The 16,160-nt window shown below is 37.3% G+C and overlaps 2 protein-coding genes and 1 non-coding gene across 12 annotated transcripts in view; 1 reads left to right on the top strand and 2 right to left on the bottom strand.

The window, feature by feature from the left end:
• LOC138709004 (PIH1 domain-containing protein 1-like) overlaps positions 1-16,160 on the top strand; it is a 181,248-nt gene that overhangs the window by 13,924 nt on the left and 151,164 nt on the right. The gene's annotated exons all lie outside the window — the stretch shown is intronic.
• The window catches only part of MRP (Multidrug-Resistance like Protein 1), a 246,098-nt gene that overhangs the window by 146,188 nt on the left and 83,750 nt on the right, over positions 1-16,160 (bottom strand). The gene's annotated exons all lie outside the window — the stretch shown is intronic.
• On the bottom strand, positions 4,528-4,599 carry TRNAT-UGU (transfer RNA threonine (anticodon UGU)). Its single transcript has one exon. It is a non-coding gene; the product is annotated as a tRNA-Thr (tRNA).

The following is a 16,160-nucleotide window of genomic DNA, read 5'->3' as shown; positions in this document are numbered from 1 at the left end:
TTATGTTGGGGGAAACCCCCGAAAAAAAAACCATCAACCAGGTAACTTGTCCCAACCAGGATTTGAACCCGGGCCCGTTCGTTTCACGGTTAGGCATGCTAACCGCTACTCCACAGCGGTGAACGTCTAGGTTTTACAAGCTAGTGACCGTAGAGGAGGGATAATTCTTTTGGATCACACACGAGGCATGGGCAATGGAGGGGCTTTTCTGGTGAGGGATCAGTTCGACGCAGGAATCACCTCCTAAAGACAACACGAATACATATACAGGGTGGAAGTGAAATAATCTTGCAGCTTGAAAGGAACGATAGGATACACGTAAATGAACAGAAAAACTTATATTACGTTTTGTGATTAAATGCACGGTTAATTATAAAATTAAGTCTGAAGTTTCAGCAGTCCGGCAACATCGTCGCTAATACACTCGTGATACAGCTGTAAGAGGTCAACGAACTCGCCGAGTCTCCGTACGTAAGCTGCATTCTGCCGAAACGTTGCCACTCGTTCGTTTCGTGCAATGACTTGAATTTAGGGCTTTTTAAAATTAAATTTACACGAAAACCATGCACGCTATTGAAAAACGCCAGAGGGATAAATTATTATTTATTAGTATTTCCTATCGATATGGACAAAAATCACGATCCTATTCGCAATAGTTACCCGATAAGAGATTGTTAAACATGTAGAAAAAAAAAACTTTTTTTTTTCTTTGAAAAAACTATGAACTTTCTACCAATATGATATTACAGTTTTTTGTTACATGTAACATAACCTATTCGCTCTGGAAATCTGCAAGGCTATTTCACTTCCGCCCTGTATAGATAATGGACAGAACGCTAGAGGTAGATTGAAAGTAAATTCCAATCCGACATTCGCCTTTGCGAGTGGGGAAACCTGCGAAAAAAACCACACTCAGATTGGCCGGCCTCAGGATTTGAAACCGGACCTCTCGAATGTTAGTCCGAGACGATATCTCTCTGTCATGACAAAAGTTTGGATTCAAGTTACATCAGTAAAAATTAAGAATGAATACTTTATGTATAGTCTCACCATGCGTCTCGGTTTTAAAGGTCTGGTTCTGCTGTTAAGGTCAGTTTGTCATTTAGTGTCGGTTAAATATAAGTATACAGTTTAAATTTCTCGTGACTCCATAGTTTGTGCAATTTAGTTCGTATGCTGAACATTTCATTCTGTGAACGAAGAGGTGGTAAACAAACGGAAAGAAGAATACAGATCTCATTGAACAAGAATTGATTATTTCGTTGACATCAACAGAATGATGCCATTTAAAACTGTAGTTAATCCCGAACAATCTGCTTTTTATTCATTTTTTTTTTTATTTTTAATGTGTAGTGTTCATGATTTCGACTTGAGTGCACAGAAGACTCCGGACTCAGCTTCTGGTTCACTTACGAGTTTCCTCTGTTACTGTGATTCGTTGTAATCTGTTTCTGTAGTAAAAGAGATCACAACTACTGTCTGTAGTTCACTTAAAATTTGTTACCTCTGTGTATGAAACCTGTAGTTTTAAGTTAAATTAATTACAAAAGTAACATTGAAGTGAAATTATTTAAAAATATCTCTCGCCCCTAAGCCTGGAACGTGCCTTAACCATTGATTAGGCCACTGAAAATGTATCCCGGTTTGAGAAAATAGTTATTTATGTATTAAGCGAAGTAAGTAGTTTTCACTAGTCGAGGACGAGTTTGCGCCCAAACGACAGAGAGGGTGGCAGTTAAGTAGTCCGAGACTAGTAAATTCTACTTAACTCACAAATTGCATATAATATTTTATAATAAAAATATATTTCTTCATTTTACATGATTTAATATCAGAATTGATGAAAGAATCGTTGACTTTTGAGTATTTTTTTTTCTGTTGCTATGCGACTGTTGAACGAAATACTACTAGGTTCAAAAAGTTCCCGGAATTTTACTACCATTTTTCGTATTAATATATAACAAGGGATATTATACATTTGTTTTGTTGGTAACATTCATGATGTCATTTCCTTAAAGTTTGCTGATAATGGCAATTATTGGTTTTGAGTTGTAGGCAATTGTTTATCATAGTGTTTTGTTTGTTCGTCGCATTTTGTAATTATGTCCACAGAGCAAAGTGCAAACATCAAGTTCTGTGTTTTGCTGGGGACATGATCAGTATGGGTGATGAAGATGGTGATTTCTTAAACAAAATGAAACTGGTGCTACTTGTACGACCCAGTCGCTAAACGACAGTCATCTGAGTGGAAATCGAAAACATCTCCTCGGAAGCAAAAATTTCCTAGGGACACTTCCAAAGGCAAAGTTATTTTAAATGTTATGTTTTATTTAACGACGCTCGCAACTGCAGAGGTTATATCAGCATCGCCGGATGTGCCGGAATTTTGTCCCGCAGGAGTTCTTTCACATGCCAGTAAATCTACTGACATGAGCCTGTCGCATTTAAGCACACTTAAAGCAAAGTTATGTTGGAAGTTTTCTTCGACTCTCAGGGTCTCATGCACCATGAGTTCATTCCAGAAGGTCGTACTGTAACGAAAGAATTGTACGTAGAAACCCTCCGTCGCCTCTGGGACGCAGTGAGAAGGAAACGTCCAGAAAAGTGGGTAGAAAACAACTGGTTCCTTATGCATGACAATGCACCTGCTCATCGCGCAATTATTGTAAAGAATTTTCTTGCCAGGCACAACATAACTGCTTTGGATCACCCACCATACTCTCCTGATCTCTCACCACCTGATTACTTTCTGTTTCCCCGTCTGAAAAGTCATCTTAAAGGACGGAGATTCAATGCTGAAGAGGTTATCGCAAACGCGACGAGAGCACTAAGACGGGTTTCACAAAATGGCTTCCAGGCCTGCTTCCAGGAACTCTACACGCGTTGGCAAAAGTGTGTTGTTGCGGAAGGCAACTATTTTGAAGGGAATGCTGTAGAATAGTGTTTAAGGTACGTTGTTTCTATGATGCTAGCAAATTCCGGGAACTTTTTGAACCTAGTATGTATATTTTTCACTTTCTTCTCAAGCATCGCTTGCTGGATCGCATCCTATGCTGCTTACACTGCCTCCTCAACCAATTCTTATGTGCGAGTAGCCGCTAGGTGGCTATTGTAATGTTAATTGCGGTGCGCACTGTCTGCCACCTATCGGCAAAATAACTTTGATTGAGCAGAGAGTTTACGCAGACATACTCGTATAATGCGATTCAGCAGCGACTTACAAGCCGCAGTCAATAGCAGCCAACAATACCACGGTAAAATCCATTTACTTCCTCAAAAACAAGGTAATAACCTCTGCTTTGTATTCTGGATCCTATTGGTCAGCCGTAGATTTCGGCCAGATGTCCCAAATTGTGGAATTTGTGTGTACAGCAGTGGGTGTGAAAAAAATATGTTAATATAGGCCTAAGCCTATTAATAAAGCATGCATTTAATACTGACAGCCGTGTAGGCTACTCTATAGTGTTTATACGCACATCTTTTATTTATTTATTTATTTATTTGATTGCTTATTTATTTATTTACTTAGTTGGTTGCGTATTTATTTATTTACTTGGTTGCTTATTTATGTATGTATTTACTTGGTTGCTTATTTATTTACTTATTTATTTATTTATTTACTTTACCCGTACTTTTATTGAATGGAAGTCGTCACTTAATAATACGCAATTTCTCTTCATCAGTCACGTGCCATTTGGCCTATGAAATAATAAAAAAAAATCTGTTGCAAAGGTTATAAAAAGTCTATTTATGAATAGGCAATAATTTCAAATATTATTATTTTCTTTTTGAAGACAAAAATATTAGGGTGACTTCTTGTTCTAACAAAGAGACATTAAGAGCTTGTTGAATTGACAACTGATTATTTTATTACCGGTTGTTCTATATGGTTGTGAAACTTGGACTCTCACTTTGAGAGAGGAACAGAGATTAAGGGTGTTTGAGAATAAGGTTCTTAGGAAAATATTTGGGGCTAAGAGGGATGAAGTTACAGGAGAATGGAGAAAGTTACACAACACGCATTGTATTCTTCACCGGACATAATTAGGAACATTAAGTCCAGACGCTTGAGATGGGCAGGGCATGTAGCACGTATGGGCGAATCCAGAAATGCATATAGAGTGCTAGTTGGGAGGCCGGCGGGAAAAAGACCTTTGGGGAGGTCGAGACGTAGATGGGAAGATAATATTAAAATGGATTTGAGGGTGGTGGGATATGATGGTAGAGACTGGATTAATCTTGCTCAGGATAGGGATCAATGGCGGGCTTATGTGAGGGCGGCAATGAACCTCCGGGTTCCTTAAAAGCCAATAGGTAAGTAAGTAAGTAAGTAAGTAAGTAAGAAATCACTGACACGAGGCGTGTTTATTTTAAAAACGGAGTTCATAATGTAATGGCGTTCAATTCATGTGAAAACGTTAATTGGTTATGTATATTTATAAATTGAATGAACACGGGAGGCTAAATATAATATTAAATTTCTTAATCTTAACATGAAACTATTCAAACTTTAGAGTTTAAAATGTATGCCTCCTGTGAGGTTTGAACTCACGACCCCTGGTTTACAAGACCAGTGCTCTGCCACTGAGCTAAAGAGGCAGATAGTTCCGCTTATTCGTTCTAACTGTGACGCTGCGCATATGAAGGCCAATGTTAGGTCTATCACCGACATCGTACGGGACAATATTGCTATCACAAAACATTGTATTACAAAGGCAGGAAAAATAATAACGAATACAAATAGATCATTTCAGAAACTACACACAGCAATGTATGATTAAGATGCGCGATTTTCCATCGTAATTCCTTGTAAGAGTGAGGGAAATAACTGCAAATACTGATCACCCGGATATAACATGTAGGGAACCTGTACCTACTTTTATTTGAATGCGTTAAGAATCAAAGACTGATTTCGTGAAAACTTAATCATTATCTTAACCTTCATAATCTATTTCCATGGTTAGATTATTATACTTGAGTGACAATATTTCCCCTTTTCAAGGGAAAAATTGTTCCGGGGCCGGGTCTCGATCCCGGGCCCTTCGCTTAGCGCACGAATGCTCTACTAACTGAGCTACCCGAGGAACCATACACGGCACCGTTACAATTCTTTCATTTATATCCACACAACTCAAATGACTGACAAGACGCCAGAAACCCAACTTTGAGTGCACGCAGTTCTGTGTGACAAACTGTGGCTTTCTGTTAACGTGTCTTGTCAGCCCATTTGAGTTGTGTGGATATAAAGAGAAGAATTGTGACGATGTCATGTATGGTTCCTGGGGTAGCTCAGTCGGTAGAGCATTCGTGCGCTTTTTCCCGGCCCCGGAACCGTGAATAATATGTCATCAAATGTAAAAGAAATACCCAAAAAACTTTGTCCAATGTTTTTAATTTTACTAAAGTTTCAGCTCACCCTTAAACCAAGTTGTACAACATTATCTATCTCTACATTATTCTGACTACAGTTTTTCTAGTGCTTTTTAAATAATTACAAGGTGCAATCATTATAGGTCTACAGTACTTCCGAACTGCACTTGTATTTATTGTACCGTTAAACGTACATGCGCATGTCATTGAAGATCTTTGCTTCCATGTCTGTTGAGTCAGTCTATCGAACAGCGTCAGATTGTCTTTAAGAACTAAGCTTTTGCACGTGATTTTGTGTAAACATGTCAAGGACCTATTGGAATTTTTCCTTGAATCTTTCCATATACACCTTATGGCTCTCTTCTTCTCTGCCTTTCAAATGATGCATTTAGTATAGATTACAGATGTTTCCATGGTTCTACAGATAACTTCTCCGTTTCTTGTATGTTGCCTACATTCAGGGCAATCCGCAGACTTATTGACTGCCCCTTGTATGTGTACCAAGTTTGGTAATATTATATAAATATGCAATTAAATTTGTGAAAGCTTGTAAATCACTGTTTTTAATAGCCATATGATCTTACAGAAAATTTAAATAATAGCTCAAAAGCTATATTAAGAGGCTTTAGACTACGCAAGTGCTGCTACTGTTTTTAGTCAGTTTTTGAACGACTACTAGGTTATTTAGTGTTGATGAACTAGGTGATAGCTAGATAGTGTTTGACGAGATGAGGTCGAGGATTCGCCATAAGATTACCTGACATTCGCCGTCGTACAGTTGAGGAAAGTCTCAGCAAAACCCAACTAGGCAATGAGTCCAAGCAAAGAATCGAACCCATGGCTGAGTGTAGCTACGGATGTGTAGGCAATCGTCTGAGTAGACTTCGCGCGCCTGTAGTAGCTGATACTATTAACGTGCTGTTGAGGTAATTGAAAGACTACGGAAACCACATTAAATGGCTGAGTACTAAGTGTTATGTAACAACAACATACTGAATGCATTTCCTTAACAAGACAGTCTTGTTGTAAGTGTTGCATCCGGGACTGTACAACTTCATAATATAACATGTTGTGACAGGTATCCATACGTATATATATCAAGGAGATAAAACAATTAAGTTTTGCAGTTGAAAGCAATACAATCTCTCTTCCTTCACCTCGTGCTTCAGGCGTTTTCAACCTTCACTTTCGAGCCTAGGGAAGAGCTTGCTTACAAATGGCTTTTAAAGAACCCTGACGTTCATTGCCGCCCTCACATAAGCCTGCCATCGGTTCCTATCCTGAACAAGATTAATCCAGTCCCTACCGTCATATCCTACCTCCCTCAAATCCATTTTATATTATCCTCCCATCTACGTCTCGGCCTCCTCAAAGGTCTTTTTCCCTCAGGTCTTCACACTTTATATGCATTTCTGGATTCACCCATATGTGCTACATGCCCTGTACATCTCAAACGTCTCGATTTAATGTTCGCAATTATGTTAGGTGAAGAATACAATGCGTGCAGTTCTACGTTCTCCATCCTCTTAGTTCCAAATATTTTCCTAAGCACCTTATTCTCGAACACCCTTAATCTCTGTTCCTCTCTCAGAGTGAGAGTCAAGTTTCACAGCCATGCAGAAAACTCAAAGTTAGAATAATTTATAGAACAGTTATATTACCGGTTGCGGTAATATAATTGTTCTATAAATTATTCTAACTTTGAGTTTTTTTTTTCTTTTTTTTTTTTTTTGAAAGCAGACTAGATGAGAAAATATTTTCAACTGATTAATAAGCAGGCATTTCCCACATTTATTCTGCGTTTAATTTTCTCTAGAGTGTCTGTTGCTTCAAAATATTAATCTTTCTCACTACTTGCTTCAAGTCAAATTCTCGTATTTTCCCCTAATAGTTTGTAGATTTTCTCATAACATATTCACGTCATTCGCATAAACAAGCAGCTGATGTAACCCGTTCAATTCCAGACCCACTCTGTTATCCTGAACTTCCTAATGTCATATTCCAGAGCAAAGTTAAAAAGTAAAAGTGATAGTGTATCTCCTTGCTTTAGCCCGTAGTGAATTTGAAAAGCATCAGATAGAAACTGGCCTATACGGAATCTGCTGTAAGTTTCACTGAGACATATTTTAAATAATCGAACTAGTTTCTTGGGAATACTAAATTTAATAAGAATATTACCGGTACATAAAACTTATCTCTTAACCTGCTCGAAACCAATATACTCAGCGAACTTTAGCGTAGTCAGCTGTTGAAAGTTGAGAATGCTAATAACTGGGAGTTGGCACAAAAGCTCTACAAGGTCGCAAACATATAATGATCCATTCGTCAGTAATAATAATAGGCCTATAACATACTGACACGCTAAAGAGTGTATCATATTAGATAACGAAAAGAGATTGATGGAAATAATACATTTGGGGATTGACACGTAAATAAAATGTTTCAAAATAAAATCATTCTTAACAAGTCCCAATAAATTAACTAAAAAAGGCTAGTACATAATTTATAGGCTTCATGATGGTCCTTACTAGCCACTAATTGTATTTATTATATTATGGGCTTAGTCGTGATCACGGTGAACTTCTTCCTCTGGGGCTATTCTCTCCGGTAATTTCTTTACACTGTAATTATTGAGTTCGTCTCTGCTTACCACAATACAGTTTGTACGCGTTGCTGCGGAGTCACCATTTTGTTTCTTGCCATTGGTGCCCAACATGTGACAGATGAATTACTTCAAACAAATAAAATAACAATTCTTTGAGTTTCTACGGAGTCGCCATTTTATTTTGTGCCACTGTTGCTCAACATGTGACAGATGAATTAACTTCAAACAAATGAAATAACAATTCTTTGAGTTTCTCTTTTTTTTTTATAGGACCAGTCTCATTTCATAATGCCTTCTTATTCGGTAACTACTGCGAGTATGATCATGATTTTTGTCCATATCGGTTGAAAATCTAATAAAAAAATCATTTATCACTCTGGAAAACTTCTGAGCGGTTTTCGTGTAAATTTAATTTAAAAACCACTAATTTGAATCCACTGAACGATGCGACCAGATTGCAACATTGTAGTCAGAAAGGGTAATGGGAGGTAGTTCACTAAGGCAGACAGACGTGAGTTCGTTGACCACTTACATCTGATTTACGAAAAGAATGAGGCAGCGATGTTGCCAGACTGTTGAAACTTCCAACTCAGTTTTTTAATTAACCGTGCATTTAATCACAAAACGTAATATAGGTTTTCTATTAATTTAAGTGTACCCTATCGTCCCTTTCAATCTGCAGGATTATTTCACTTCCACCCTGTATATGTGTTATATTCCTGTTGCTGAAGACTAACCATCTGCGTAATATCATCTACGTGTGTTGAAACCTGTTTTAAAGTCTTAAAAATTTGTATGAACGCCATTAAAATATGAAGAGTCCACTGCAAGAATGATGGATGTCACTTTCTTGTCGAAAATGAACCAAGACTGTCAATGCATAGCTTAAGACATATAGAATGTACATAGAGAGTTATATGGCATTAACACTGATAGTCATTGTCCAATAATGATCGGAAAATCTCAGTTAAGCTTTGAGCGCTAAGCATTTCAAACTTTCAAATGCTTCTCATGCAAAATATATTCCAAATGACATCCATCATTCTTGCAGTGGACTCTTCATACCAGTTTTTGCCTCCACGTTTTGGTTATTGAAGTTATCTGCAATAAGAGCCAACCAGCTGTGCATTATCTTGTACGTTTCTTCCTCTATTTTATTTTACAGTCCTTTTCATTCACTTCGTTCGTCATTGTGACTGTTATGGCAATGGATTGCAATATTCTATTCAAAGAAAGCTTTGTTTAGATGACGTGCACGTGTGATCCTCAGAATTCTGTATGAGGAAGTTCCATCGTTGCACCACGGATAACGGTGTAACTATTGAGGTTATTTGGTCGGATTTGCATAGAAACTGCATACCAGGAAAAAAAGAAATAGACTGCATGCTATTATTGGGACATAGACAATAGAGAATTGCAAACTAAAGTACTTATTGTGTCATTTCATGGTAAAGTGACTTACGTTTATTTCATTTAAATGATATAATATAGGCTACATAACGAAGTTCTAAGTGCTTTCGCAATGTGTTATAAGATGTTTCTTCTTGAAAGGTCATGCAATCAATCCACGGAAATGTATTATTTACTTTTAATACTTCATTGTATTGTATTGTATTGTATTGTATTGTATTTATTAACATTCCATGGTATTCATACATTGCTTCACAGCTAGAATATGGAACAAGTCAAAAAACTTAATACTATTATTAAGTCTTAATTTATAGTCACAGTCTAGATGAAATAAATACAGACGAGGTTTACAATATAGTCTACTAGTACAACACAAAATTTTACTATCAATTTCATGAAGCGTTACTGAATGTCATGAATTCACCTACAAAATAGAAGGCGTGAGAAATTAGGTACTTCTTTAATTTGGCCCTATGTAATCTTATGTTTTGAATTTCATTTTTTATATCGATAGGAAGGCTATTAAAAATTTTTACTGCCATATAACGCACTCCTTTTTGATAGCACAATAGAATTGCCGATGGCGTATGAAAGTCATTTTTTGACGTGTATTTATGCTATTAACTGTTGAATTAGTTACAAAGTTTTCACGATTACATACGAGGAAGATTATTAATGAAAAAATATACTGACAAGCCATGGGCATTATTTTTAGTTTTTTTTTTAAATAGTCCTACACGATTCCCTAGATTTAGCACCTACTATTATTCTAATTACTCTTTTTTGTAGTAGGAATATATTGTTACTATCTGTGGAATTTCCCCAGAATATTATTCCAAAACTCATTACCGAGTGGAAGTATGCAAAGTATATTGTTTTTAAGGTATTGATATTTACTGTCTTTTGCATAGATCTAATAGCAAAACATGCCGAATTTATTTTGGGGATAATTTCTTTAATATGATTGCCTATGTCTGGTAAGAATAGAATTTAACCGTGCATCGCAAGATCATATATCATTTTTATGAGCTGTTTTGAATGCAAGTTAATGACGCAAATGAAATACAGAAATATCAAATTATACAATGCTCAGAGATTGCTGAGACATTTTTGGTCTTCCGGATTATAGGCTAGTTACTCTCTCTCCCTTCTTCTCACCGTTCCCAACTAAGTCCGGTAGGTCCGTGCTTAAACGCCGCGCCGGACTGATAATGGAAAGGTTCCGATTGCAAAACCATCTTCTTTTGTTTTCTATTTCCTTGCTCCAATGTTATTTTACGTTTAAAATTATCAATATACTAGGGCATTCAATAAGTAATGGCAAAAATACTGTAAATCAGCGCTCCTAGCGGTGAGCATCGGAATATTTTAGTATGTAACAGAGACACGATTATTACATAAATGTGGAATATTAAAAGTCTTTAAGTAACCATATTTTATGAATACAGGGACTGTTTTTTATTTGTATTAAATATTCATTAGGTATGTACAGTAGTGGCAAAAAAAACCCGGACCGATCCTTGTAGCTGATTTCAGAGCGTTGTTCACTCCAGAGCGTCGGTGCATATTCCTTGGACATATAAATATAGATAGCTATGCTAATAACGATTTTTGATGTGCAACAGTATTGTTATTAAAACATCAGGGCGTTTTGATTATGCAAGCATAAATTATCCTCACTAGTGAGATGACAAATGATTTTAATACAGTGTATTGGAGAGAGATAACATGCGACCTTTAGTATAACAAACCAGCTGCGTGGCTGTTGTTCAACTGCACAGGTAGTTTCGGGTCCAAGGAATATGCACCGACGCTCTGGAGTGAACAAGGCTCTGAAATCAGCTACAAGGGTCGGTCCGGTTCTTTTGCCACTACTGTACAAAGATGCTTCCAAGAGGAAAAAATGCAACCCAGTGCTTTACAACATTACAAGAAGCTTGTGGGAGAGAAGCCCTACCATAATGAACTATTGCAAGTTAGGAGGAAACAAAGTATTCGCTTTCAATCAAGAGTTGATATTCGAAGACCTGTCTTAGGACAGTCGACTGAACAACAAACATTTTAAAACACTGAGAAACCGCTTAATGCTTGTTTTTAGATCACAATCACATCATCATAATACAAACTCTCATGCTTCCATAATAATAAAATTCTGAAAAATAAAATGAGAGATGAAGTTTTCGAACAGCTTTTATACTTCGTACAATGAGAAGCAAAATTCAAAGTACCGGTACTTATTACTGAAATGTATCCACCAATTCTTCTACGAATCCGCGGAGCACAACTCTGTAACCGCTGTGGTAGATGATTATTTCCTGACGGGTATCAAGCAAACGGTTTTCTGTGACCACAAATTCATGAAGGAAATTGTTAATGTAAACAGATAAAGGAAGAGCATTAGACAGCAAAATGCGCAATTCTGTGTTGTCACATACTGAAAAATAAGATGATATAATTTATTTTATAAGTAGAGTCATTATCATGTTGAATTTTAATTTATTATTCACTTTAGAATTCTTATCTTGAACTCTAATATTATAATGTATGTTATCATACAGGTTACAGAGGACCTGGATTCGATATCCGAGAGGAAAATTGAGATTTATCTTGCTTTCATAGGGATTGAGTGTATGTGTCCCTTTTTTGTGCTTATCTTTTAAGTTGGTTATTTAACGACGCTATATAAACTACGAGGTTATTTAGCGTCGATGAGATTGGTGATAGCAAGATGGTATTTGGCGAGATGAGGCCGAGGATTCGCCATAGATTACCTGACATTCGCCTTACGGCTGGAAAAAACCTCGGAAAAATCCAACCAGGTAATCAGCCCAAGCGGGGATCGAACCCGCGCCCTAGCGCAACTTCAGACCGGCAGACAAGCGCCTTATCCGACTGAGCCACGCCGGTGGCGGTGCTTATCTTCCCAATGTGATTATGTTTATTTTTATTTATACGGGTATTATTATGTCTGTAAAGGCTGTCATTTTTAAATTACTCAATAGCTTGCAAGCGAGTCGCTGCCAGCAACCTCTGTGAAATATGAGATGTATAGGTGAGAAAGCGAGACCTGGCATTTGAGCTTTACGAGAAGGGAAAGAACGAGCTTTCAGAGAGTTTTTTAGTTGGTTATTTAACGACGCTGTATCACTATTAGGTTATTTAGCGTCGGTGGGATTGGTAATAGCGAGGTGGTACTTGGCGCGATGAGGCCGAGGATTCGCCATATATTACCTGACATTCGCCTTACGGTTGGGGAAAACCTAAAAAAAACCCAACCAGGTAATCAGCCCAAGTGGGAATCGAACCCATGCCCGAGCGCAGTTCCAGATCGACAGGCAAGCGCCTTAGCCGTCTGAGTTACGCCGGTGGCCGAAAGAGGGCTTCTTTCAGGATGGTTAATATTATACGAATATATTAACACTGAAATTCATCTCAGACTAAAACTTATCTTCCCCCTCTCCTACTCATTAGGGATACAGCCACGACACATGATAAGGTTACAGGAGAAGTCTTGCTTCCTCTACTTGTAACTCTTGGCAGCAAAGCAAATGAAGCTATAGTTTTTTTTATTAATATACATCAATGCTAGTATTTATCCATTTCATAGCACTTGGTTGTAAATGTTTTATACCTTCATCTAGTTATAACTGAAACTTTTTAAGAAGTTCGAAAGTAAATGGAATTTCTTAGGATTTATTAGATAAATGAGTGATACCTTATATTAGTGTCGCTTATGAGAGTTCCAATCAGTCTTCGGACTGATGGCAAACCATGCATATGAAATAAATTTATCCCATACTCACTTTCAGCTCTTTAAGTGTAAGAATTGTACCTACACGCTTTAGTTTTTAAATTTCCATATAAAGAGAGGGAGAGAAGGCGGGAGGAGAGAGAGGGAGAGAAGGGGGAGGGGGAGAAAGAGAGAGAGACCATATTCGGCTACTCGAATTTCTTCCCTCTCTTCCGTGTTCTAAGGAAGCACGGTTAAAAGAAATTAATACCAGAGGTATTTTCTTAGGGGTAAAGTCGGCGGAAACTTAGGACTGTCATTAATTGTCGTCATGTGGTAGCCTTAACCTCCCGCTAGCCTTCATGGTCTGTAAAAGGCATGACTTTACCTTTTATCTTTCAAACCTGTTCGCAAGACTAGCTCCACTCTCTCAAACCACCGGAAACTCTCATCGGGTAATATCTTTATTTGTTAGGCAAACAGTACAGAATCTTACTGCTTAAATTTCTCGGGAAGATGGAAGTAAGGGAGGGGACTTGTAGTTCTACCACAATCTAGTATATACAGTCTCGAAGCTCAATACGTAGTAAATATGCATCCATAGATAGTTGCTAACCACTAGGATCGCTACTATCGCCTCATCACAGACAATGCGAAATAGTACCTGCACAGTCTATTGTTCCTAGTACCCTCATAAACTCAAGCTTCGTGACTGTATATACTAGACCAGTGATCTCAAACCAAGCGCATTTTTCTGACCTTGACATCGTGCGCGGGCATCAAGCGCTAAGTATGGAAAGAGGAAGGGTTGTGTATATGAATAAGCAGCCTGTTGGATTAAGAAAACAGTGGTGCACAAACTTCAGACGGAACGTGAAATTTTATGTCGTTATTTTTATATGCCTTCTTTCTGTTTGATATTATCTATATTGTCTGTGAAACAAAAGTACTAATACCGATTTCTTAATATTGCACTTGTGTTTTAAATCTTAATAACATAATAAAGAGTTAAGAAAGAATATTCACATAAATTCCATAGTAGTATAACTATACTGTACTACATGGATGAAACACATCATTCATAAAGAAAGTGATATCCCCCAAAAAAAGAGATTGAGTATGACATGATAAGTTGGAATTGATATTGATGGTACCTTTAGTCTTATAAAAGTAATCAATAAACCAATGAAAACAATATTACAGTACAAAGCAAAGTTACCTAGGTGCTGTATATGTTTTAAGTGTAACTAATATTCCATAACAAAACCCTTATCGTATTATGTTTTTAAGGTGATATTGGTGAGTAACTTCCTATAATCAGAATATTAAATTATTTTCTCGAAATGTACTAAAGCTATAGAACTGACATTTTTACAACACATGGGCATGTATCTTTTGCTTATTATGTAACAGTAGTTGCTTTGTTAATTCATTTCCTTACAAACAATTTCCATGCGAATATTTTCAAAAATTTCAATACACTATCTTCAGTAATACGTATTTACGGTATATTAGATTTACGAAAACATTCTGTAAAGCCACGAAATAAATAGGCCTATATCTGAAAATTTCACTTTTCTATAAAAAAAAGTGAGAAAATATTTTTTTTGAATAAAAAAATCAAACTTGTGAAAAATGAACATTAAAATTAAAACTTACATTCTTATAATGCACTTATACTTGTCAGGCAAATCTAAAAATTAACATAGGTACAGTTTTAATAAGTTCTCTTCCCTTTATCCATTGAATCAGTGCTAGCCATCCCTGAATACAGCTCGACCAAGCGGCATATAGGCTACTTCCTCTTTCGTCTGTCTCTTTCCTTTCCGCTGTCAAGCGCTCAGGCTCTCCTGGGCTCTAAAGCGCGCGCTTGCCCTGCATCAATTGACATGACTGTACTAGACTGTGGTTCTATCTTTCACCGAGTTTCTTTGCTGCATGGACAGTAATTACTGTACTTTCGGTTCATATCTTGGCATCTGGTTGGGAATTCTTGTGTTGTTCATCCTAATCGCGTAATGTAACCAGTTCTTCCTTTCGTCTTCTACGGATTTAATGTTTAGCCAATCTGTCATATTTATTTTATTATCCAGTGATGCGCATCCTGTTTTCTTCGTAGAAATCTCATTTCCGCAAATTTCAATCGACCAAGATTCCCAGCACTCATTTCCGTGTAAAGAAGCTGGAATAGCAAGTGATTTTCTACTACGTACAGTACTTTCAATCTGTTCTAGATTTGTGGTTTCATTGTACTGTTTACAGATTCCAGTTTCTTAGATTTGTAATTTGTCAGTTGAAATCCGTCTCACCATGATCTGGGACAACACAACTTAAATATTATTGCGATGTACCGAAGTATATATGATATTTCCGTGCAGGAATTCTGCGTTATCATATGATGAAGGATCGGTGGAGCGGAGAAAAATTCTCTCCGGCACCGGAATTCGAACACGGATTTTCAGCTCTACGTGCTGACGTTCTATTCAATAAGCCACACCGGATTCCAATTCCGATGCCGGATTGAATTCTCTCAGTTTAAGTTCCACCTCTTAGTTTCCCTTTAGTGGCTAACCCTCATGCACTGTGTCACAGATGTGTGATAGTGGCACAATGTCCAACACACTAATGTGCAGAGGTGCACTTATTACGAGTGACTAAGTGGCCGGGATCCGACAGAATGAGCGCCGTCTTAAATCACTAAGTGATTATATACGCAAATCATATTATCGCGATGTACCGAAGTACTTATGATATTTCTGTGCAGAAATTCTGTATTATCATATGACGAATGATCACTTAGTGATTTAAGACGGCGCTCATTCCGTCGGATCCCGGCCACTTAGTCACTCGTAATGAGTGCACCTCTGCATATTAATGTGTTGGACATTGTGCCACTGTCACACATCTGTTAGCCACTAAAGGGAAATTAAGAAGTGGAGCTTAAACTGAGAGGATTCAATCCGACATCGGAATTGGAATCCGGTGTGACTTAGTTTTTTTTTAGTTGGTTATTTAACGACGCTGTATTAACTACGAGGTTATTTA

Source organism: Periplaneta americana, chromosome 11 (genome assembly GCF_040183065.1).
Source record: "Periplaneta americana isolate PAMFEO1 chromosome 11, P.americana_PAMFEO1_priV1, whole genome shotgun sequence".
Classification (NCBI taxonomy): domain Eukaryota; kingdom Metazoa; phylum Arthropoda; class Insecta; order Blattodea; family Blattidae; genus Periplaneta; species Periplaneta americana.
The sequence above is the reverse complement of the archived record's forward strand: the minus strand, read 5'-3'. Positions and strand labels throughout refer to the sequence as shown.